Genomic DNA, 13,373 nt, shown 5'->3' with positions numbered 1-13,373 from the left:
TTAGTCATCTATACAACATTTCAGCTTCTGCATACCTCAAGTGGGACACTGAATGGCTTTGTACTATAATGCATGGCTAATTTATACAATGGATACGTATATAATTGTAAGGGACATATTAATTTGGGGTTATACAGCTTCATTATATACTTTCCAAAGCAATCATTTAAATGTTAATGCTGAGAGGAAAACTGTTGCCTATACTGTGTGTTACCATGTTATAGAGTTTTCAAAATAAACTAGTATCTGACTCATTTTTATTTATGTCAATTGCAATGTTAGCTGAAGGTCCTTATTGCCCACTGGCTATAAATTAGCTTAATTTTACTTCATACTTGTGCAAAATGAACTAAGGCTGCAACATTCATTGGGTTTCAAAATGTTTATATTCCATATGGATAAAGACACTGAGCTGTAGACAATATTCTGATTTCTGCTAAGATTGTGGCTTCATGAGAAGGGGACAAATAACTACATCTTTGGTTTGGTGGAACATGACTCACATGCCATGGCTTTTTTTAATTCAATACAAATCCAACAGAAAAATCCTCCATATTAGTGATGAGTTAATCTGCCAAAACCTGCTCAAATGTGGCAAGAAAATTTGTTTTAATTACAGTAAATGTATTTAATGCAAATTGAATATATTTATCCAAATCTCATAGCATAATAAACACATGGAAAAATACTCACCTGGCCCATGCCTGGCCCAAGATGTTCCATTCCAATAGTCTTCTTTGGTTCCATTACTTGTGTGATGTTCACTTTGCCAATTTCAGCGTCTTTCAGCACCAGGCATCTTTGGCCCTCCTCACTGACATGGAATCACCACACCACACCACACCACACCACATTTTAAAAAAGACATCAACAAACTGGAGCAAGTTCTGAAAAGAGCGACCAGAATGGTGACCGGTCTGCAAACCCTGTCTTATGAGGAAAGGTTGCAGGATTTGGGAATGTTTAGTTTACAAAAGAGAAGACTGAGAGGAGACTTAATAGCTGTTTACAAATATCTATAGGGCTGTCACATTGTAGAAGGATCAACTTTATTCTCATTTGCACAAGGAAAGACTAGAAGCAATGGGATGAAACTGAATGGGAGGAGACACAGATTAGATATTAGAAAAATCTTTTTGACAGTTAGAGTGATCAATGAGTGGAGCAAGCTGCCACGAGAAGTGGTGAGTCCTCCTTCAATGGAAGTCTTCAAACAGAGGCTGGACAGACATCTGACTGGGATGATTTAGCGAATTCTGCTTTGAGCAGGGGGTTGGACCAGATGGCCCAGGAGGTCCCTTCCAACTCTACGATTCTATGATTCTATGATACTAGGGACTGGACAAAAGAAGAACAGTGAAACCCAGATGAGCATTATTTTTCTATTGTTATCCTGTCACTTTTTTGAATTCAGAAAAAAGTGATCAGCTCAAATCGCAAAAACAATCTGATTCTAGGAATTTTTTTTGTGAAATTTGACACAAATTAGTTTTGCCTCAAATGTATTTATTAATCCATATCCCTTGTTATATACTTGAAGGGGACAATATTTCAAATATCATATTGTTATGATATTCCTTATGTACACACAATGGACAATTTATTAATTTGGTGGGTTCTGGGCAAATAAGTGATATCTTCCCCCATTTCACTTACAGATGTAGACCAAAAGAGTGTACTTGTGGCCTCTGTATGGCAGGTATATGTTAATATATCACAAAAATAGGTATGGATTAGCAAAGTGGACCAGACTAGTCCATATAAAAACATACATAGCATATGACATTCATCACAGGCACAGGTATACATCAAACACTTTACACTGAGGTAGTAGGTAAGTAGTTGATATTTCTGCTGTTGCTTCCACAGCTGCACTATTGACCCCTTCCTATCATGGCCTCCATAAAGCCACTGAAATGAGTTTTAATTACAGGTGATGGTGCTGTGATGTGTTAGGTCTCTTTCACATGTCCTGATATTACCGGTACTGGAAAAAACAGTACAAGTGCTATCTGTGTCTGTGTGTCCATGTGTCAAATCTATGTGACATCAATGTGCGCCATAAGTGTGACACATGCTGGCATCTGGGAAAAAGCAGTTCACTGCAAGGTGCTGAATCCAACTCTCATTATTGTCATCTGGTCTCCCTGCAGTCAGCGAGACCAGGCAATGCTGATGACAGTTGTAGTCAGAACACGCAAACTGAGAATAGCACTAACTACAAGTGTCCCAGTGATGAAGTTTCATTTCACGTCATAGCAGCACAGGTTAGACTGGATTTGACATCGCAGCTTCCGGTAATAGCCTATGTCCTTGCCACCTCAAGGTCGATCCCAGAGCCAACAAGAGGGTACACCGCAAGCTCAGTTACCAAGCTAAACAACAGTTGATCCCATTCCAAATTGAACAGGATCATGCATATTATGTATTATGAGGAAATTAAAAAGGCTACGGCCTTCTGGCAAAAGTTTCGGTCCCTCTGCCTGAACTGGGATCCACAATACGTAGATCATCATCTACTACTACCAGCTCTAGCTTAACAGTAGTAACTAGTGAATAGAGACAATGAATTGAAGGGATCAGTGAAAGAAGATGCCATTGTACCCCTACCACCAGGCCTACCTAAGTGGCACTATTAAATTTCCAACTTCTCCCACCACCTAACCAGCAGGTAGCGATCAAAGCTCTGCCTACTGGGCCAGTTCAGTCAAGGCCTGTCACTATCTGACCCTCTCTTTATGAATCCTTGCCAAGCCGCAACTGATACTCCTTCTACCATTGAGGAAATCAAAGACACACATCCAGAAGCCACGCCCCCTGCTTCACATGGATATAACATAGCTCAGCCATTGGGCCGCTTATATACAGACTATCACTGCGTAGACCCTAGTCAAAATCCAGAAGAGGCCGTACCCTTAGTCAGATGCCCACTCGCTGCTCTCGCTAATTCTCTCAATGTTCAGTAAAAAACTGAGAGAAGCAAGAAGAAAAGCTCGTTATCACCAGAGATGAGTCAACCTTTCCAGGTTCAATTCGATTCGCTGAACGATTAGATGTTTCCTGAACATATTCGACGAAAGCACCCAAACCCCATTAGATTCCATGGGAGGCAGAGCCAAATGTATACACAACATCTTAGGGAGTGACAAAAGCTTCCCAAACAGCTGAAATTATGGGTAAACACCAAGAAAACTGGCATCAATTGACCCACAGTAGAAATTTGCAAATGGCACAGCAGCAGTCAGCCATGGACCATGCATGAAGTATCTGGGTCTGACCCAGCATTTACAGGTTGAAACTGACGTTTCAATGAGGACCTAGTGGTTAAGGAAGCAGTGTAAGCCTTCTTAGCTGGGAAACCTGATACCTCAGGCAACAGCTTTTTTTTTGTTTCATAGCCACACTCAGGTGGCACAAACATCAGTTTCATAGACTTCTATTGGTAGAAAAATGTAGGAATAGTATCACAGATAGTTGACTGATCAATTGACCCACAGTAGAACCTTTTACCATGGCAAAGAAACAGTCAGTCATGGCCCATACATGAGGTGTCAGGATCTGGGACAAAATTTACAGCTTGGAATTGAAGTTTCAATTAAGACTTGGTGGCTAAGGGAGCAATGTAAGCCTTCTTTGCTGGGATCCCAGATACCTCATGCAAAAGCTCAATTTCTTTAGCTTGCCAGCCACATTCAGGTAGCACACTCATCAGTTTCAAAGACTACTATTGGTAAAAAAAAGTAGGGGTTGTAACTAGGTAGGTGACTAATCAATCGACCCACAGTAGAACATTTTATAGTGGCACAGTGCAGTCAGTAATGGGCCATGTATGAGGTATTAGAGTCTGGCCCAGCATTTAGAGCTTTGAATTTAAATTTAAATGAAGATGAGGTGGGTGAGGGACCAGTGTAGCGCAGCTGTGCTAGGATCCCTGATACCACATGCAACGTCTCAATTTTTTTTCCCAGTCAGACCCAGATGTCACAAGAAACAGCTTGGTAGAGCATTAATGTTAGAAAAATGTAAGCATAGCAACACTGGTAGTTGACTAAAAGTAACTGCAGGCCTGCTGGTCTGGGATCCATACTGCAACATGCACCACACATGAAGGAGACCCAACTTGTAAAACAGATATTTCCCAAAATTAGGAGCAGACAACAGGAAATGTGACATCAATTTACTTACAGTAGAAAATGGATAACGGCAGAGCAGCCATGTACCATGAATGAGTTATCAAGGACTGGGCAAGTATTAAAAGCTTTGAATTGAAGTTTGGTGGCCTTCTTATCTGAGAGCCCATATACATCATGCAACACCTTTTTTAAAGCCACACTCAGATGGCACAAGCATCAGTTTCATACAGTACTATTAGAACAAAAATGTAAGGAAAGTAGCACAGGTACAGTAGTTGACTGAAAGTGAGTGCAGGCCTGCCTGACTGTTTGGGCACTTTACTTACACAGGCAACCCACCAGATGCAGACACAACCTGAAGATTCTACATTTCAAAAAATAATTATCACACACCACTAAAGTGGCATCAATTTCCACAGAGTAGAAGCAATATAATTCACCCCTGACACAACTTCTACTACAGGTAACCCAACAGATGGAGACCCAACTTTAAGTCTCTACGTTTCAAAAAAATAATTGTCACACACCTCTAAAGTGGCATGAATTTCTACAGCGTAGAAACAGTATAATAGACCTCTGACCTCTGTTTGGAACCTGACAGACTATTTTGTGTTTCTGGAAATGAGTTGGTGTATAAATGGGCCTCTATTATTATAATTCTTTATTTTATTGAATATTGTAGGTTGCCACTTGACTGGCATGTCAAGAAAGCTTAACAGTGGGTGTCAAGCTGAGATAGCATGACTCTACAATTCTTTAATAAATGAGGTCCGATAAGCATTATGATGTACAAATTAGCACAGGAGAGCAAGTGTTAGGATTGACGGAATGTACCAAATAAGAAATAATAGTAAGGTGCGTCTGCAACCCGGGGTCCACTGTGTGATGATGGAAAAACTGCAGCTAGCACAATGGTGCAGCAAAGCTGCGAGAAAACACTTTAAGCACATTGAGTTATATGTCATTCAGTGTGCATAGAGTGCAAAGTACCAAGCTCTGTTACACAACTATACCCTGTTAGACTGCACAGGCGCATAGAAAATAAAATACTAACTGGGGTCCCTATAACTTAACCCCCCATGAAAGACTAAGCAGGTGGTTAGACCTGCTCTGACACACGTTGTGCTTTAGCACACATGCCTGAGGATGCCCGGTGCAGATGCTAATTTCAAGCAGGAGTTCCCACCCTACACTGCCTGTCTAGACAAACACTCGCAGTGCTGTTAGCTGCACACAGGGTGGTATAGTAGCCACCAACACACCAAACACACAAGATAGGAAAACACTTGGCAGATGAGGTTTAATGTAGATAAATGTGGAGTAATGCGCCCAGGATGGAGTAATCCTATTGCTGAATATACATTAAATGGGAGTATACTCCGAACTACAGAACAGAAGGACTTGGGTATTCTGGTTAAAAGTCAGCCAAGCAGCAGTACTCAATGTCATGCAGCAGATGCAATGCAAACAAGATTTTAGGGAGAATAAAAAGAGAGATAATATCTTGAGATCTCAATCTATACTTACTCCTTTAAAAAATCACTTGTGAGGTCACATCTACAATAGGGGATCCAGCTTTTGGCTCCACATTTTTAAAAGGATATTCAGAAGTTAGAGTCAGTTCAAAGGCGGGCAACTAGATTTTTGCAAGGGATGGAAGGCCTCTCATATGATGTGAGGTTGGAAAAGTTGGGTTTGTTTAGCTTAGAAAAAAAGACATCTCACAGGAGATCTCATTTACATGCATAAATATGTGTGTGGTTTGTACGAAGTACTGGTACATAACTTATTCTTTCCAAAAAGCATACCAAGGACCAGGGAGCACTCGTTTTGGGTGGAAGAAAGGCGATTTCGGCAGCTTAATATTAAGGGGTTCTTTACTGTTAAAGCAGTTAGCATGCGGAATGCCCTACCACAAAAGGTAGTAATGGCAGACTCTAACAGCTTTTAAAAAAGAACTGGATGATTTCCTTAATATACATCACAATGTGCATAACAATTAAATTAGTGACAAATCAATATATTCAATTGGTGGAGCAAGGTTGAACTTGATGGACCTAGGTCTTTCAACCTACGGTATGTAATAATGTAACTTTGTAAATGCAGCCTCAAATGTGCAACAAAAATCCACCATGCTTTCACTGTTACCAGCAGACACACATTACTGTACTGCTTTCCAGCCCTTCAGTGAAAACCTGTCTTCTTTACAGCCTAGTATTTCAAGTTTTGACTTATCAATCGAAAGAACTTGCTGACACTTTTCAGCAACCTGGTTCCTATATCTTCATGTCTGATGTTTGGAACAACCTCCCTTCTGTGCTCCTTCAAAAATGTTGTGCAAGTGACAAGTGTACCTAGAAGAATTTATACTTTTGATGCTGTTCTGAAGGAAAAGAGTGGTCACGCCAAATCACATCAACATCTGGCACCTTCTCCGTGGCTCACCACGCTGACACAAATGCTTGATAGTTACAGAAAACTGTGCACACTTTGCATAGGCAGAAAGTAGCCAATCTGAATACTAACTAGCAAGCAGAGTAAGTGACGCATTTCTAGAATCAGAGCCTCTAATCATGCTACTACCAGGTTAAGAGGCAAATACATGTTGACAGATTTAGTCTGTGGCCTACAGAAAAGTTTTTTGGTGGAGAAAATTCCAGCTAATATCAATGACTAAAAGTCACGATTCAGAGGTCCATGTTGTTACGAGAGACTGTTGAACAATTTGTGCCACTTAGTAAGTATTACAAGCTTTAATGCTTCATGAGATGTGTACTTACATGAACTGTTTATCTGCATTTTATTTGCTATTAAGCTACTGTTTTTTGTAAAACTAGTGCTAATTATGCAAATTGTCTCTTCAGAGAGGAAGAGGACTAGAACTCTAGTGCCACCTATTGGAAGTAGCAATCCTAAAAGTCAATGACGACCCTTTAACGAGCCTTGTTACATGACTTAGGATAATATTTCCCAGAGGAGCATTGCGGCTTTAAGTCTCCTCATCTCGACATGCTTAGCATATCATTCTCCGCAAGGAGAAATGATACTTCTTGGATTTATAAAACTAGTGAAAGCCTTAATGATCCTTGCTTTGTCTTACACCAGGATTAACTTACTTGACAACTTGAAAAAAACAAGCAAACTAATAGCAAATGAAAATTTACTGACTCTGGAAAGCATAAACATATATTGGCATAACACATTAACCAGGCAAAAATGTCCAGTAACCATCAACTCTGTCAGCAAACAATTCAAGTGCCGGTAATAATTAAATTAATTTCATACGACCTATGTTGCAAGGGATTTGTGCTGGAGCACCCCTTTATAAGCTAAGCAACACTGTTTATACCAATATTATCTTTACTCGATAATTGCAAATTTGCATATGTAGTATGCAATGTGGATGGAACGTTTATGATGTTAGCAGAGGGATTTATTCTGGGGGCAACCATTCATCTATATGAACAACTAATCAGGTGTTTTATGAATTAACTCTTAAGAAATAGAAAATAGTCTCTAGTGACAAGTGATGGGTTCCAAAGTCAAAGATGTTAGTATTTTGCTAACCGTGTTATAGTAATGTCCATTACTGTGTAAAATCCAGGGCTCACAAAATTATTCTCAGATATTCTAATAAGCCAGAGCAACTTTTCGTACAAAAGCCCCAAATATTCCATACAAATAATTACCTAATATGTAGCCAAAACTGGCAGACTTCAGTTCTCTCCTGCTTAAATTGGCAGAGTTGCAGTATCTAAAAATAAGTATAAATATTAAAAGAAAAGCAATTTTTTATATTTTTTATTCGGTGCTTGTTTTTACTTGGTAGCTGAAAACACGCATAAAGTTAATTTATCTTCAGTCCCTCCCATATGTATCATCAATTGTATCCTGGGATCATGTCATATAGAGGTAAATGATGTTAAAGCCGTAAGGCAGATGACTTACTAATGAGTCAATGATGTATATCACCATGTACTGACAGAGAAGAATGAAGGACAGAACATTCCACTTTATAAAAGCATTTTAAGAAATGATACACCTGTTTTCAATTTGACATCTAACACAAATACGGAGAAGTATGAAAGAAAAACATCCATTTGAAGGACATTCTTTACTCCTACTCTCTATATCATATGTTACATTCAGAACTTTTTCTTTGAAGTATATTTTATTGGAAAAATTTTGCCAAAAATCCTCTATAACTGCAAAAAGGGTCAATGGTGTAGATTCTTTACAGCTCTTAACTTCCAAAGGAAATGAGATAGAAAATATAAAAGTTGTGAAATATACTGAATCATGCAGCATTTTTTATAGCATCTTAAAAATAGATGAATACAAAGATGTGTTAGGCCTAGGGATAAGTGAAGATGCTCTGTGATACTCGGATATCACTTGAGTATCTGGGCGATCAGATGAGCTCAGCACTCGACAAGCATTGGCTGGTGCTCATATTTGAAGCTCGAATGCCCATCCCACATGTTTGGTGCCTGTTACACAGCAAATAAGCATGCAGGGATTGCCTGCCAGTCACTGTAATTCTATCGCCATCTTGGTAGAGGCATTACAGTGATTGGCTGGCAGCATCAACTCATCAGAGGTTACAAAAGGACAGACACTGCCATGTTTGGTTCACTGATGCCACTGCACAGCTCAGGGACAGTTCTGATTTGGAGAGAGAGAGCAGTTATCCAGGTCTGTGTGAGCACAGTTTAACTAATCAGAGTCCTTTAGTGTTGATAATGGTGTTGTTGCTGAACCATCATACTAACATTCCTTCTAAGGGCTAATCTTATGCTATCTGTCACGTGCCCCGTCCTGTGTGACACGGCCAGCAGGCCGGTAACTACTACAACAGGACACGGCACGTGTAATCGTCAAGTGTGATGCGGCCCGCAGGCCGGTAACTACAACAACAAGACAACGGGGATAAGGAAACATTTACAATGGTGGGTCCTGCGATAGGGAACGGGGGACGTGGAGACCTCCTGCACTCCCCTGAGTCAGTGTCCCTAACACTCCTAACATTCCTATGCCGGTTCCACACCAGGCGCCGCTCAGGAACCTGTAGCCCTGGCACACCCTACACCTATCCCTTGCTAGGGAGCTGGATGGTGCAGGCAATGGCTGCACTAACACCAACATGAGGAAAAGTGACAAACAGGGAAACACTTAGCTTTGCTCTGATGCACTTGCTCCTGGCAACAGAGACCAACACCTGAGTGTATCTTCCTCCACTATGTCCAACACCTGGGTGCAGCTTTACAGCAACAGCGTCCAGCACTGAGTGCCGCCTTGGAGCAACAGAGTCCAGCACCTGAGTGCAGCTGTCCAGCAACCGAGTCCAGCAAACTGAGAGCAGCTCTCAGTAACAGAGTCTAGCAAACTGAGTGCAGCTCTACACCATAGCTGCCACTCCACCAAGCTTTGCAGGAATTCTTCACTGACACCATAGCTGCCACTCCATCATGCTTTACACGAACTCCTCGCTGGCATCATAGCTGCCACTCCAGGACTCTGAATGAGCCGCCCTAGACTCTCCTCCAGCTCCCCATCCAGCTCCTTCCTTCACCCAGGCTCGTTGGAAAAGCCCAACAATAATAATATCACCAACATCAGTGAGCACTACTGACACACCTTTATAGAGCAAACACACCTGTTAGTGATTCCCGTGCAATTACTCTAACCACCACCAGGGCAAACAATCTCTAAATACACCGGTGCAATGACCATATTGGCCACCGGGGCAAAACTATCTCTAAGCACAAGTGCAATGACCATACTGGCCACCGGGGGACAAAACCAACCCTGAGCAAAACAGCTCACAGGAAAATAAAGCTTACTTGTGCATTTAATCTGTCAGATCCACCCTGGATCATGACACTATCCTGTTTGTATTAGATACATTCTGCATTTAGCCTAGGGACAGTTGCAAGAGCCAGGAGTGTGGCAAAATACAGCCTCTAGGCAGGGCTTACAGCTTTGCATGTGACCACATTCTTTTTTGAGGCTGGAAAATTGACTTTCTTGTCATCCATAGAGTATTACCATATTTTTAGGACCATTTGATGCACTTTTTTTCTTTAAAAATGGGGATGTGTCTAATAGACCAAATGTAGCTTGAGATTGAGATCTTGGCATCAAGATCAAAATCTGCTCATTTGCCGCATCCAGTGGCCATTTTCCCAGAGTTTACCACATTGAAACCATGGAAGTGCGGGAATTCCAGATTTTCACAAAATGTTGGCGGAGACCCCGCACTGACGAGTTCCACCAAGCAGTGCCAAACACCTCCTTATAACAGCCTGGGATGTTACTTGCAGCATCACCCCGCAGCATCGCATGTCCTGTGACCCCACTCTACCCCCGCTATTCCCCCCAGTAAGCTGAATTTGGACAGTAAGTTGGAATCCAATTTGATGCATTACATATTTTTCTCTATTTAGATCCTGAAAATTTTGAATGCGTCTTATGGTCAGGTGCGTTTTATTGTCCGAAAGACGTGGTACCTACTTTGCATCACAATTCCGTGGCATATAACACTCCAAAAAAGCATTCAAATTTTTTTTTCTGGATTCAATTAGTCATTCATAGAGTATTACATGATTTGTGTTACATTTCAGTGGATTACATGATTTGTGTTACGTTTCAGTGGTATGTAACACTCAAAAAGAGTTCAACATTTTTTTCTTGATTCAATTAATAATCCATATAGTGTAACTTGCTTAGTGGTTGACAAAGTGACAAAGTTGGCAGAATCCGGTGAGACTCCCGAGAAAGCAATCGGAGGAATATCAGAGCCAGATCAAAGTAGCACATCCTAATGCAAAATCAATAAGACAGAAAACATATATAACTCAGTTCTAGGCCTATGTAACCAGACCACTATAGGCAATAGCTATGGATTATTCCCAACAGGAATGCATACATGCAAGAATGGAGAAAGGAGATCCAACAATAAAGTACAAAAAGATTTATTTAGCTCAATATACAGAAGGCAATAAAGGTTAAAATCATAGCAATGACAGAGTTATTTTAAAGGGAACCTGTCACCCCCCCAAGGCGTTTTTAACTAAAGGAGCCACCTTCAGCAGCACTAAGGCTGCATTCTGTGAAGGTGGTTCTTCTGTTTCTGATCCCCATTAATTGCGAAATATTGACTTTTATAACTAGGTCCTCATACCTGGAATCAGTCAGAGAGGTACGGCGTGTCTCTCTGTATAAGCCACCTCCCAGCTGTCCATCAACCCCCCTGTAGCATCTGGCACCGCCTCCTACTGTGTTGCTATTAAACAGATGCACCTCTATTTTTAACCTTGATTGGTGTGCTGCCTCCATTTTTTTAATTTCTACATAAGGTTTGGTATATACCTGGGGGGCTTTGCACCCTAACAGTGATTTTTTTGCTCTGCTCTTACTTCTTTGACTTTTCCGAATATAGATATTTTGCAAATTCACTCTGCTTAAATTCACCAAAAATAGCTGCCAGCCGTGGCCACCAATTTGCTGAACCATAAAGGGCCAGGCAAAGGAATAAAGAAAAAAATAAACCTCATCTCATTACATGCAATGATTAAGGACATGGCTCTATAAGAAGTTTGCAATTTATAAGACTTGTATGATTTACTCCGAGGTGTTTTAATGATCTACAGTAGTAAAGATACATTTTATCAAGTCACGAGTCCCATAGCTTGTATCTTATTTTATCTCTTCTTACCTCATCACTCACCAGTCTCATCATCTTCACAGCATGTGGATTGATAATTCATACCTACTGATTTCCCTCCCCCTTATGCATTTCTTCTTCAATCCAGGCCATGGTTTCTGGCTTAACTAGGCCTCTGATGTCACTGTGTAGCATGCCACTGCAAAGCAAATCATGACATTTTGAAAGTACAATTCGAATCACAGGAGTGATGAAATGGTGTGTAATGACATCAAAGGCATAGTCAAGCCAGGAGGTATACAGTGTGGAAAAAAAGTATGTAATCAGCCACCAGCTGTGCAAGTTCTCCTACTTAAAAAGATGAGAGAGGCCTGCAATTGACATCAAAGGTAGGCCACAACTATGAGAGTCAAAATGAGAAAACAAATCCAGAAAATCACCTTATCTAATTTGGCTATATTTATTTTGCAATAATGGTGAAAAATAAGTATTTGGTCATTTACAAAAGTTCATCTCAATATTTTGTTATATATCCTTTATTGACAATGTTGACAATGACAGAAGTCAAACATTTTCTGTAAGTCTTCACAAGTATTCCAACTGTACCTGGGCAATACGGACTTTCAAATCACTCCAAATCTTTTCTATGGAGTTGAGATCTGGAGACTGACTAGGCCACTCCAGGACCTTCATAAGATTCTTTAAAAGCAACTCCTTTGTTGCCCTGTCAGTGTGCTTGGGATCATTATCATGCTGAAAGATCCATCCACATTTCATCTTCAATGCCCTTGCTGATGGAAGGAGGTTTGAACTCAAAATCTCACAATATATGGCCCCAGTCATTCTTTCATGTACATGGATCAGTCATCCTGGTAACTTTGCATAGAAACAGCCCCAAAGCATGATGTTTCCACCACCATGCTTCACAGTAGATATGGTGTTCTTTAGATGCAACTCAGCATACTGTCTCCTCCAAACATGACTGTCATGATCCCAATGCAGGTTTTTGAGCTGCACACCGGGGGTTAATGTCTGGAGCTCTGTGCAGGTTTTGACCTGCACACTTGGGGTTAATGATTGTGGCCTCTTTCTGGTTCTGGGAGAGCTTCATAAACCTCTGGGTAGCTTCAATCCCTGCCAGTTATACTTTTGCCTTTGGTCTAGTGTGCTGACCCCCGTGTGCCTGTTTATTGCTATAGCTTGTTTATATGGTTCTGACCCGATTCTGTTTCCCGTTGTGAGTTTGCCTGTTGATTTTGTACTGCGTTATTATCTGTGTATGACCCATTGCCTGTGACCTGATTACTCTCTGCTCGCCCCTCTTGTACCTTGCAGCTATCTGTGTATGACTCATTGCCTGTGACCTGACCACTCTCTGCTCACCCCTCTGGTACCTTGCAGCTATCTCTGTGTGTGACTCATTGGCTATGTCCTGACTATTCTCCCTGTCTATGCCCCTTGGTAACTTTGTCTCACAGTTACTCTGCTAGGAATTGTCTTGCAGCTCCTAGCTCTGTGGAGTTTAAGCCACGCCTCTAGCAGTCACGTGCTTCAGGCCCTGCAGCTCTGAAGTA

This window comes from Dendrobates tinctorius, unplaced genomic scaffold (genome assembly GCF_039654945.1).
Source record: "Dendrobates tinctorius isolate UK_male_01 unplaced genomic scaffold, ASM3965494v1 ptg000016l, whole genome shotgun sequence".
NCBI lineage: Eukaryota > Metazoa > Chordata > Amphibia > Anura > Dendrobatidae > Dendrobates > Dendrobates tinctorius.
Note: the sequence above shows the minus strand (reverse complement) of the source record.